This window comes from Dipodomys ordii, unplaced genomic scaffold (assembly GCF_000151885.1).
Source record: "Dipodomys ordii isolate 6190 unplaced genomic scaffold, Dord_2.0 Scaffold176, whole genome shotgun sequence".
Taxonomy (NCBI): Eukaryota; Metazoa; Chordata; class Mammalia; order Rodentia; family Heteromyidae; genus Dipodomys; species Dipodomys ordii.
Genome location: NW_012267392.1, coordinates 362,914 through 376,475, shown reverse-complemented (window position 1 = coordinate 376,475; position 13,562 = coordinate 362,914). Strand labels below are relative to the sequence as shown.

Sequence of the window (13,562 nt, the reverse complement as noted above, 5' to 3'; positions counted from 1 at the left end):
TTCTGTAGTTAAGTATCTGTCCCTAGCCAACCCCACCCCCAATCACTGTTTTAGGGTAAAGGATACCATATGATACCAAATGACACCATATGATAAATGATACCAATAGAACAGCTCATCAAAATGAGGGGGGCAGCATTTACAGTTGATTGCCATAACCAGATGTGACAAAGCTAAGTTGAAAACTGGCAAGGTTAGGACAAAATTTAATGTGCACCTACGACTAATAATTAAAAAATAGCTTCAATTTTATGTTCTATCTCATTTTCAAGTTGACCTTTACAGAATAGTCTTGAACCTTATCTTTTTTCATTACCAATGAAGTCTACAGGCTAAAATCACCAATCTTTTTTCCTATGTAAATATGTAGCAGATATGAAGTTATGTCTCACTTATCCTCTTCCCACTAAAGAGATTTAAAATTTCTGAAATTCAGTATTACATATGAAAAAAAGCTTATGAAATTATTTCAAGACAACTTAAACGCAGTATGGGTGCTCAACAGAAGTGATAAAGTGGCTTGGTTTTCTAGCTCTGTTTTTTCACAAATCTCAATAATGTTAATCATAAGTGCATTTATAAAATACATTTGGGTCTGGCCCCCTCTTTCTGGCATATAACCTACAAAATCCTTGGAATCTCCAAAAGACTAAGAGGGTTAATGTATGCTAATGAGCTGGCTCACAAGTAGGACTCTTAGATAACCTCTGAGTGACTTTGCCAGAGGAACCAACCAGTGGTTGAAACTTTCCAATGGCCGGAGCTTTCAGTCCTGCTTCTACCTCAAAGAGGATAGAGGGACTTGATGTTGCATTAATAAAAAACAAACAAACAAGGCTTTAAGCAATCATACTTAGCTAATAAAGCTTACATAAAAATCTAGAAGGACTGAGTTTTAGAGGCTTCAGTTTAGCTGAAACTACCCAGAAAGTAGTGCTCTAGAGGAAAGTGCTACATCCCAGTTCATTGTTCTGTATATCTCTTCCGTGTAATTGTACATTTGTATTTTTTTTTTGGTAAATGTTATTTTCATCATTTGCTTAGTTAGCTAGAATTAAAGATGAAGTACTCAGTCTCAAAACGTGTTTCCTATTTTAAACATGTGTCTTTACATGTCATATCCACAGGGTAAGGAAAAGTGTTATTTTGGTAGTATACACACAATATAGTGGAATAATTCTATCCAGCTTAAAGAACTATCAAATTACACAGGTGTGCCCACACGCACGTGCACACACACACACACCACACACACACACACACACACACATCTTTTATGGTAAGAACATAACCTGCCACACAGTAGATACACAGGAAAATTTTTCTTAGTTAATACTCTGTGGCTTTTCAACAACATCTTCCTGTATCACACCAAACTTACCCAATCAACCACAGCCACTGGTAACCCCATTCTTCCATCTGTTTGATTTTTCAAAATTTAAATTTTATTGTAAAGGTGATATATCTGTATTCTTCATGAAACCTAATATAAAAGGTAAATTAATGCAAGCAAAACCTTTGCCCTGAACTTGTGCATGTACACGTGCATGCATGCTTAATTGGATATTAACAGTCTCATAGACTTTTCTGCTCAGGCTGGGTTTGAACCATGATCCTCAGATCTGAGCCTAAAATGGATTATAGGAGTGAGCTACCAGCACTGGGTTCCCTTTGAGTTTTTAACTATAACACAACTAAGTGCTTTCAGGGAAACAGACATTCTGAATAACTATTATCAAGTGGCTTAATCTATTATGTGAAGGAAAGACTGCAGCTTGAACCACAGCACAATGGAACTACTCCCACAAGAATGGTCACAGTAGTTTTGCATAGTCTTGAATAATATAACTGTATTAAAATTAACCAGCATATTTCAATTCAGGAAACCAGAACACAGTCATTAATTCTTACAATAATTCAAAAGAATTATTAACAGTATATTATGAAGATAAAAAGTAGTGTATAAATCATCATAATACACACATATCGCCAAGAGGTTAGTTACTTCAAACCTTCATCTTCCTCCACACTCCCCAATCTCTTGAGCCCAGTGGAGAGCCACTCCACACTCCCCAATCAGGTGGTCTGCTCCCTGACCTTTTTAAACCTCTCTTGAGTTTCTCTCTGAACACCTGCTCAGATCTTGACAACATCTTTTCTCTGACCATTTCTACTTCCCCCTCCTTTAAATGTGGCTCAGAAGACCTGAGCACTCTGTATTGCCTGGTAAATTCCTAATTTAAATTATGGTTCTCTACACTGTGTTCCCTCTTCCATCCTCTCTCTTATCTTCACCTGTCTCCTGGTCACCTCAGTATGGATGTACCACAGGCACTCAAACTTGAAAGAGGGGAAATCCAACTTTTCTTCCTTCTAAAACAAACTTGCTCTTCTTTCTAAACCTCTTTCTCTTCTCAACAGCAAGAAGCTGCTGGCTTGTTCTTAGCGTCACTGTCATTTTAGGATCCCAGTGAGTTATTTTCACTTTGCCCATAAAGACCACAGGGCTTTAATGACTAAAGCTGTTTCCCTCTTAGTCTTCTTTCATCACTGCTTCCCCTCCTCAGGTTACATTCCATGGTCTGTTAGTTAATACCACATCACACCAGCATCCCTCCCTCTTCACCCAATACAGCAAACTGAAACTGCACATCAAGCCCCTTGCTCTGAAACTCACAGAACTTCCCTTTCTCTTGCTGCTCAGCAGTACCTGCAAAAACATTTTTCCCTTGGCTTTCTAAAACCACTGCGTGCTACTGATTTTGATCATCCTTTTCTGTTCCTTTCCAGCTTCCCCCATAGGCTCCTCCCCAGAAACCCTCAAAAGGGTTTTCTCTTCAAGGCTGTCTTGGCCTTTTCCCCAGGGTAACGTTTTTTCTTTTTTTTTTTTTCTTTTCTGCCAGTCCTGGGGCTTGAACTCAGGGCCCGAGCACTGTCCCTAAGCTTCTTTTGCTTGAGCCACAACACCACTTTTGGCTTTTTGTTTATGTGGTACTAAGGAATTGAACCCAGGGCTTCCTACATGATAGGCAAACACTTTACCACTCAGCCACATTTCCAGTCTCCCCAGGGTAATTTTATCCACCCTTATAGCTTTAGTTATCACCTAAGAATTTTCAACATTTTCTATTACTGAGCTTTCCCCTCTACTCAAGATACACACATTGTAGAGTCTTATCAGTCATCACTTATACATCTCAAAGCTAGCTCAAACTGCACATGCAATCATAAATCCTTCATTTCCCTCAGTTCTCACCAAATTTCTTCCCTCCCAAAAGCTGTTTGTTGTCAGATACTCATGCCAGAAAGGTATTATTCATGCTTACCCATCCAACCTACTATGCACTAAAGAGGTTCAAGCTTTATCATCAATTCGTCTTCCTATTCACCATTCTTGCTCAGGTTAACATTACCTATTGTCTAAATTACTGGATTCACCTCCTTTTCCCTCACACTTCTGTTCCCTCTGCTCCCAATACATTTTGCAGCCAGAATGATCTTCTAAAGTTTACCCTTTCTGGCAAATCTTCCCAACCCACAACTCCCTGCACCCTCTTAACTAAGGAGGGGGGGTGGCTTGAAAGCAATTATGATTATGCTATATGCCCCTTAACTAAAGTGGATTAGAGGAAGGATAAACAACTGACCTAAGAAGTGGCGCAGAATCTCTCCAGGGGATCTGGAAGTAGGAAAGAAACTCACAGACAGAAAGAAAGATGAACCCCCTAGGAAGTAGGAGAGAGTTGAGGAAAATACCTCATATGTCTGGCACTAGTCCAGCTTCACTGAACTTCTACCTTTGCATATGCTGCACTTCTCTGAATCATTTTTCTTTGCCTTTTGGTTAAGTTTCATGTTGTAACAGTTTCTTGAGTAAACTTTCTAAGTCCTAACTCTCCCTTACAATGCATCATAACACAGTCTCTTCTGCCCAAACCTTCATTAGGGATTCCAGGGGTCTGGAGGGTATGCCTCCAACATCTTCCCTTACTAGATTCTCTTGCCTTTCCAATTCCAGGATCTAGCCACAGTCAACGTGTTCAAATGCAGCACAATCTTCTCTCTCACCTGCAAGCAGACAGGCTGGTTTTGTCTGCAATGCTTCCCCCCACCCCCCTCCACACTTTCCCTAGTCAAGCACATTCACATGCAAAGCTTCAAGTTCAGTAGTCACTGCACTCACTCTCAGGAGCACTTGGCCTCTCTCCCTAGTAGTGTATACATTACTGTTCATTGAAAATGCCTAAGCTCCCCATTGGACTAAAACCTCTGTAAGAGCACAAGAGCATATGCTTTGCTCACAGCTCTGTTCCCAAAATTGTAGAGCAGAAACTCATTATGTTTGAATGATTAGTTCAATCAGTTGTCCAATAGTGTTGACTTCATTCGAATTGCCTTCTCTATCACCATAGTGTCCTACCAAATCTATTTTTTATGTATGCACATAAGTATGTATGTATATGCATGTATGTGTATTTACTCAAACAGTAGTGGGGTTTGGAATCAGGGTCTCATGCTCACTAAGTAAATGCTCTGCCACTTGGGTGACATTGCAAGCCTTTTTTGCTTCAGTTATTTATTGAAAAGGGTCTTTCTATTTGCCAAGGCCAGTTGGGACCTCAACCCTCCTATTTATACTTCCCATGTTGGTGAGCTAACAGGCATGCACTTTCAAACACAGTGCATTTGTTGAGATGGGATCTTATTTTTTACTCAAGAGTTGCCTCAAGCTGTAACCCTCCAGATCTTCACTTCCCAAGAAACTAGAACAACAGGTGTGAGACAATACACCCAGCCTGTATTTTGAGAGGGAGATATACTGGGGTTGAATTCAGGATCTTATGCTTGCAATGCAGGTACTCTACCACTGAGACACACCTTGAGCTCTTTTTCTGTGCTGCTGCATTATTGATTGGTACTGGGGTTTGAAGTCTCTCTCTCTTGCTTAGCTGGTACTCCACCACTAATCCCACACCTTTAGAACAGCTTTTTTTGCTGGTGAAATGGAGATGGAGTCTCCAGATTTTTCTTCCCTGGCTAGCTTCAGATTATGATCCTCTAGCTCTCAGCTTCCCACACAGCTGGGATTACAAATGTAAGTCACCATTGCTTGACTTAACTTGCCTCCCTTCCTGCCCAGGCACCTCCCTGGACTACAATCCTCTTTATTTTTCCTTTTCCACCAGTTTGGATTATAGGCATAAACCACTAGCACTTAGCCTACAGCTATGATGGTACACCTGCAACTTCAAACACTTTGAAGAAATACATGGTAACCATTTTCTGACAATGCAAAAGGTCAAATACAAAAAATTAGACAAATGATCTTGCAGCCATAAAAAGTTTGATAACTCTCTAAATAACATCTTTAAACTGTTTCACCTTATTTCACTCGTTTTCTTAAGAAAACTAGGCAGATGAAGAGTTCTGGCAAACCTCACATATCCTGATTTTATAGCTTAGCTACAAAGACCCTTGACACAAAGAGAAGCGAGTTTTACAGAGACAGTTATCTAGTTTCAATATTGTTAATAAATTTGTGTATTTTTCATTAATAGCTTGCTACTTCCTTTAAATCAGATACTATTCCAAATTGATGGCAATAGCTTAGTTACCACTATAAATCTGATACATAGATTACAAGGTACAATTTTTCTGGATCAAGAAATTTTTAGAGAATTTACCCTCATTCTAAGGTTAGCTGTCAAAGCGACAGTATGATTGACTGCTCCAGTTTTGCAAGAAGACCTTTTTCTATTACTATAATCTCTTAAAAATCAATTGAAAGAGATGCTACCAATCAAGATGCATTGTACTTATAAACTGACATATTGAATGGTAACCCCTATAAACAACTGAATAATATTAAATATACAATTCAAAAAATCAACTGCCAAAAGAAAACATTCCTGTGTTTGGAGCTTTCTGCCGTGATGTAACAATTAAAAGTATTCCTGATGTTTCAGGAAACAATATTCCCCTAGTCAAAAAAAAATATTTTTTAAACAACTCTTTTATGTCCCCAGAGTAGAACAGTGCCTTATGTCAGGCACAAGCACTATCTTCCTAGGAGCTCACAAGGACACCTGAAAGAGCAAGGATTTTGGCTCTGATAAGGATCCAAACATTTCCCCTTCCTACTTACAAGTTTTTTGATCCTGGTCAACTTACATAACCAACCTGATTTCTCATTTCACTTGTAAAATGGTAATATTTATATTTGTCTCTTAGGTTATTATATTGTAAATAATACAGGCTAAGAAACTGAAATGATTGTATTCAACAAATTTTGGTTCTGTTTCTTTTTTACTTAACCTACCATAAGATATTTCTTAAAGAACAACACAGTTTAAAAGTTCTTACTTATAGACTATCAACAGAGATAATTTCAAAACTAAAACTCTCTGCATGCTTGGTTATAAACATAATCTCCATTAGCCATTTCACTCTACTCATTACTTGGTTTCAAACTCAAGGAAAACAATGTTAGAGATTTGCTGTTACACAGGGCTGTTTAACATGCCTTATTTTATTTATCCAAGTATTTCCCCAACTGCCTTGTGGGATTCTACTACAGGCATATACACTTAGTACTATTTTATAGTGCCTCAAAAACAAAAGCAGCAAAATATCCTAGAAAATGACTCAAAATGACCAGCTAGGAGGCACCAAGAAAAAGATGAGTTAAACAAAGGAGAAGGCTACAATGCTTGATAAGAAAAGTACTCATTATCTTGCCCATGTAATTGCAACCCCTCTGTACGGTATTTTCACAATAAAAAAAGAAAAAGATGAGTTATTCATTCTGTGTCAAATGTGAGGAAATGCATGTACAGGCTGGCAAGTAAATCCAAGTCCAAAACAGTTCTTTCAAGAAATAGAATCATCTAAATATTTTTTGCTGTCTTTAATTCTGATCTGAACATGAGCTGATACTCAGTAGTTTTTAAACAATCAGATTCTATAAAGAAATTTGCCATCATATATCCATGAAAGTCATCAGAATAATGGGTCCAGATAAGGCTCAATTAGTTTAAAAGCAAGCAATACTCAGGGCAGAAGTCACTTGCAAAACAGGCTGCCAAAGTGGTGCATGTGTGCCATCTAGTGGGAAAAAGAAAAAGTGACCTGAATTCTGTAGTTTTGCAAAGGCAGTAATAAGGAACATGCTATTAAGAACAGTAAATTACACTCCATAAAAGATAGTGGAGAATCAAAATGTTGGGGAAATAAGGAGGATAAATAAAGAGATGACAAATTTGTGTGAGAGGAACTTAGTGTTTATGGAAACTAAGGAATGGAAACCAAAGACATGCTTTTTTTTTCCCTCCAAAATCATATAATCATTAGAGCCCATCTCAATGTGTAAAAGACATACAGGAAGAAAGATTTCCTACTAGCCAAGAGCAACGGACAGTAAGAGAGCAGGCAGCTGCTGGGGAAAGAACAGGGAAATGGGCCTGTGAGTTTGTATGGGGTTAAAAAGAAGAATCAAGTCTCACTCAAATAATTCTTTCTAAATTGTACCCTCTAGTATAATGGATGCAGGACAGTATTGTGTCATGTTTCTGTGAGAACACAATTTCTTATACCTGGCTTTATAATAGTAGCGACTGTGCTTTATTAGAACTATTTTTAATTATGTTGCTCAAGAATGTTTTATTTCCAGATGATTGAGAAGCTAATGAAAAAAAAGGTTTAAAAAATAAAATGAAGGGCTGGGAAGGTGGCTCAGTGGTAGAGTGCTTGCCTTGCATGCATAAGGCCCTGGGTTCGATTCTTCAGCACCACATAAACAGAAAAAGCCGGAAGTGGCGCTGTGGCTCAAGCGGTAGAGTGCTCGCCTTGAGCTGAAGAGCTGAGGGATAGTGCCTAGGCCCAGAGTTCAGGTCCACGACCAGCAAAAAAAATAAATAAATAAATAAATAAATAAAATGAAAACAAGTCGTTTAAATAAGGACACAGGTGGACTCGTTGTAACAATGACAAGTACAAGTTGTCATGTCGAAATGAACTTTACAACTTTGGTGGGGGGGCGGGGAGGATTAGGTGGGGGGGCGGGGTGAGGGAAAGGATGGGAAGGGATGGGAAGGGGAAACAAAGGAGGAGGCTACAATGCTTGTTAAGAAATGAACTCATTATCTTCCCCATGTAATTGTAACCCCTCTGTACAGTTTTTTCACAATAAAAAATAAATAAAAATTAAAAAGAAATAAAATGAGCCGGGTGTTGGAGGCTCACACCTGTAATCCTAGCTAATGAAGCAGCTGAGATCTGAGGATCACAGTTCAAAGCCATCCTGGGCAAGAAAGTCCATTAGATTGCTATCTCCAATAAACCACCAGAAAACTGGAAGAGGCGCTGTGGCTCAAGTGGTAGAGCGCTAGCCTTGAGCTGAAGAGCTAAGGGACAGTGCCCAGGCCCAGAGTTCAAGCCCCACGTCTAAATAAGGAAATAAAAATGAAACAGAGGCTCCCATCGGCTTGGAGATTCTTATTCAAGATCACCATTGTCTGCCTTCTACCCCTGCAGGCAAGAAGGCAAACCAAGGAACCAGAGGTCTTTCGGGAATGCAGAAAACTTAAAACGCTTGCTTTCAAAGTGAGAAAATGAGGTTAAATAAAAAATTTCAGAAGCTACAAAATACTTGAGAAGTACGATCTTGTGTCATTCACTTCTTATCTGTAAAACTACAGCCTTGGAACAAATGAATTTAAGATTGCTGTTCACTCTAAAATTGAACGGCTTTAAGCATGAAACGAGATTAGTAAAAAGAAAATGCATGTTTTTTTTTCTCCATTAAGTCACATAAACATTAGAATGTACTACAAGTTCTGAAGAGGAAACAGATGACTGACTCCAACCAAAAGAGAAACCAGGTAGAAAAATAAGACACTTGCTTATTTTACAGCAAGGCACAAATAATGGTCAGGTCAGAAAAGAGACAGATGAAATGCAATAACAGGCTGAGAATTTAGCCTAAACAGCAGATAACTTTGGCCTATGTACCTTTCTGAGATTCACTGTGTAGGTAGGAGGTGAAGGAGGGTAAAGAATGGGGAGATGGGAGAGTGGGTTGTGGTTAAGAAGGAACAGAGCAAAATCAGCAACTGTCAGACAGCTGCTAGACAGGTTTCAGTTACTGGAAACAGGTCAGAAAGGAAAGGTGAATCTATTCTGGCATCCCTTACCTGGAGAACCACATGAGAATTGAGACAGGCAAATGAACCTGGTCAACTCAATGGAAGTAAGGTAAAATTTGAGCAAGAATCCACAGGATGTACATGCCAACTGGATGTATAAGCAATGCACAACAAGTTAAAATGGAAGAAGTTCCTGTGTGCAGGGAAAGGCAGTGTTGACACAAAACCACACAGAAGCCATACTTGTGTCAGTATATTCTCATTTTACATTTAACTACTACTATGAAAGATGAGATAGCTATTTGCTGGGCACAGGTGGCTCATGCCTGTAATCCTAACTACTCGAGAGGTTAAGATTTGAGAATCAAGGTTCAAAGCCAGCCTGGGGAGAAAGTCCCCTGACACTCATCTCCAATTAACCACTCAAAACCCAGAAATGGAACTGTGGCTCAAAGTGATAGATTGCTAGCATTGAGCAAAAGAGCTCAGGAATAGCACTCAGGCTCTGAGTTCAAGCCTGAACAATTTAAAAAATAATAATAATTAAAAAAGAGCTATTTATCTGAAAGTTTTTTTTTTTTCTTGGTGCCTGTCCTGGGGCTCAAACTCAGGACCTGGCCTCTGAGCCTCTTTGTGCTTAAAGCTAGCTAGCGTTCTACCACTTGAGCTACTTCCAGCCTTTTTTGAGTAGTTTATTGTAGATAAGAGTTCTCAGGGACCTTCCTGCCCAGGGCTGGCTTTGAACTGTGATCCTCAGATCTTAACCTCCTGAGTAGCTAGGATTATAGATGTAAACTACTGGTGCCTGGCTATCTGAAAGTTTTTAAAAAATCATTGCCTTTCTCCTCTACAGTTTTATTATCTAGGTTCTGATCCAGGTGATATTTTTCATATGTTTATATTTTAAATTTTTCATATTTTATATTTTTCATATAAAAGAACCTGGTATAAATATGCTCACTGTGGTTTGCTTCTTTCACTTGATTTCATAAATTATGACCAGGTATGTGTAGTATAGATTATTCTTTTGGAATGGTATTTTATAGTCCACTGTGTGAATATACACTGATTTATCTATACTACTGCTGAGGTATGACAGTAGGTACTACCTACTACAACTGTGCTTGCAGATGCTACCCAAACATATCTGCTCATGTTTTTTGTTTTAAAGTATTTACCTTATTTTCTAGAGTACCTAGAAGTAACCGGCTGGGTCACAGGATAAGCATACTTTACTAGTTGATAAGACAATGAGTTTGCAAAGGTGTAATATCAATTCCTAGAACTGACAGACTAAGAATATCCCAATTTCAATGTGTACTTCTGCAAATATTAATGAGATTTCTGTCTACTAACCAGTCAAATTTCTTCTTTTTGAAGTTCTTTCCTAATTGCTCTGCCAGTGTTCTCTACATATTATTGATAATAAGCTTTTCTCAGTTACCAGTTTCAAATATGCTTCCTTTAATCAGATAGTAGGAACCCCCACACTGCTTGGGACATAGAGGCAGAAGTTAAACACTACAAGAGTGCTATCAAATCCTATTAATGTACTGTTGATGTGGATGGCAAGCTTTCATTGTAAATATCTCTTCTTATACAGTTTATATATTCCTTTAAATGTTCTAAGACCTTGAGGTTGGGGAGGTCTGACTCATGAACTGACAGCTGTTAGACCCTTTGCTGGAGTCTTGACTGGGCTATTTTGATCCCAAAGCACAGTTCTAGCTCCAGAAGGGAAAGAGTGTTCCAATAGGCACCCTGCTCTAGACTTTTGCTGTCATAGCCCTCACTAAACTCTAGAAGACCTTGTAAGCCATTTCCATACCAAAAGAGAAGGAAAAGACCTGTAACTGGTGCAAACCTAAGTCCTTTGTTTACATAAATACTGGGGAAAAAGACTGACTGGTGCCAACATACTCCTTCACTTATATGAGGAGACTGCTATGACTGGTACACACACCCTTGTCACATCTCATTTCTCACTACTCAAGCAGAGCATGTGTTCAGCTCACTTGGTTTGCAGCTAGAAGACACCCAATCCTGTGCTGCCCCTGGTGTTGGGGTGGTGGGTCCAATAAAGAATTCTCTTGTGTGGTCTTCCTTGTCTATTTTTGATTTCTCATCATTAGTAGAGCAGCTGAGCTGGTAAAACAAAGAGAAGAGAGAGAAAAAAAAGAGGTAAGGACAATGGTAGTGTGGCTAGAACCATTCCAGAGAAAACAGCAAAATGGCTGACTACTAGTTCCCAGCCCAGCATGGGCAGCACTGGGTGGACTGTGGCCATCAAGCCTGCCATCCACAGCAGCAGGGAAGCAGTTCTTATGGTGATGGTGACACTAGCCAGAGTGTTTTTCAAGATTTCCTTAAATGAAGACTTCCTAACTTTAGTTTCTGTAATAAGGCTTAAATGAGATTTCTTTTTCTCAAGAAGCTTCAGAGACTCAACTTTTAAAGGGAAGAGGAAAACTTGTCAAAAATCATCCACCAGAAAGAGTCCCTTACTACTTCTATGCTCCCAGAAGTGGAGGAAAGAAAACTCAAGTTTTCCTTGTTTCAGATAAAAGCCAATTTTAAGTGGAAGAGAACTTTCCAGAGATACTATGCCTTTATTTGGTTTCTTTCTCACTTACCTGATATTTTAGCAGGGATTTTTTTTAAGTTTTCTTTTAAAGCAAATTTGCTATATAACCCTGGCTGGCCTTCAACTCCCAATACTCCTCCATCAACCTTCTAAGTGCTAGAATTACAGGCATGCATCACGGCATCCAGCTTCTGAAGCTGTTTTTATTTTAAAACTACAAATTAAATTTCTCTAATTCAGATTGTATTAGTGAGCTCAGGTAACTTGTACATCACAAGAAATTAATCCATCACATCAAAATTTTTTTGTCAAATTTATTCATGTAGTTACTTACAGTATTCCTTTGTATATTTTACTTCACGCCCCATATATCGCTAAATCATGTCTTCTCTCTTCTGGAGAGGTCAGTTTTGTTAAAATATTGCCCATTTCATTTTTAATGTTTTCCATTTGTAAGATTTCCAAGCTTCTACTTTACATTTTATTTGCAGAGACTTTGTTGAGAATTCTCCATTGTTTGTTTTATATTCGTAACTGCTTGTTGAATGAAATGCTATCTTCATGGCTGCCTTAAAAATCTCTATCTGATAGTTCTACCATCTGTGTTACCTCACTGAGAGCATGAATTATCTTTTGTAAGTCAAGCTGAGGCATTTTTTGGTTCTTGGTATGAAAGATTACATATGGAAACCTGGCTATTTGGGATATTAAGAGATTTGGGATCTTACTTAAATCACCTGCTCTATCACAGTAGGCTTCCTCTGAGACTACTGTGGTGAAGAACAACCCAGCCAGACAGAAGCAGCTTCCTACTAGGCTTCTGCAGGAGAGCAGGAGGTGGGGACAGAGAAGGGAAAAAGTAATTCATACAGTGGGATTATGGGCATTCAAGCTCCTTGTCAATGGGCTCTCCTCCCACTTTTCCTCTATTGATCTTATGGTAGGAAGATTTACCTTGTTACAATCTGAAAATGTTGAGAAAGTCTAGATTCTTACCTGCCTGGGGGGGGAGGGGTGTGTGTGTGTGTGTGTGTGTGTTGCCCCTTTCTGAAACTTCTCTCTCCTCTCTCTCTGGGGGGGAGGGGAGGGTGTGTGTGTGTGTGTGTGTGTGTGTGTGTTGCCCCTTTCTGAAACTTCTCTCTCCTCTCTCTTTCTGTCTCTCTCTCTTTCTGTCTCTCTCTCTCTCTGTTGCCCCTTTCTGAAACTTTTCTGTATTTTTAGGTTACCCTTCCCCTGGGCCTTGGTTTTAAGAAAACAGATTTTTCTTGGATTGCTATCTTCTCAACACCCATTCTGGATTATTTCTGGCATTACAAAAACCCTGCCCTTTTCTCTCCATTTTTCAGTCTTCTCAGGTAGGTTTTACATATTACCCAGGGTTTTTAGCTGAATACTTTGGAGGTGGTGGTCTGTACTATCATTTCTAAGTTTTATTTTTCTTCATAGTTAAGCTTCAGGGAGATTATGTGTTAAAGAATTGGATCTGGGACTCAGAGAAATTTTCCTGGTTCATTTTATTAATTTGCTTACTTCACAAAACATGTAGTATTGCCTTTCTAGGGGAAAAAAGACAAATAAGCCTTAAAAAAAAACTATATGCTGGTTAAAAATGACCAAGAAGTCAAAACCTATGTATTGGCTAACTCACTGATCAAACTGTGAAGTCACACAGTACTTATGAAAAAGGGTAAACCACAAAAAAAGTGTACAGTTGACACAACTATTAGACTGGGCCATGAATGAGGAATTGCAAACAAATTTAGATCTATCTCTATGATCTTGTTCATTCTCTGTATACTCTGAGACACAAGTATGGTAGTCTCCATTAATCAACT

At 38.8% G+C, this 13,562-nt stretch overlaps 1 protein-coding gene across 4 annotated transcripts in view; it reads right to left on the bottom strand.

The window, feature by feature from the left end:
- Mapk8 (mitogen-activated protein kinase 8) overlaps window positions 1-13,562 on the bottom strand; it is an 81,138-nt gene that overhangs the window by 44,437 nt on the left and 23,139 nt on the right. The window contains exon 2 of one of the 4 annotated variants that reach the window (XM_013033745.1): window positions 11,159-11,288. The exons of the other annotated variants lie outside the window; for them this stretch is intronic. The gene's annotated coding sequence lies outside the window, so the exon portion shown is untranslated. The remainder of the gene's footprint in view (window positions 1-11,158; window positions 11,289-13,562) is intronic. 4 annotated transcript variants of the gene reach the window in all.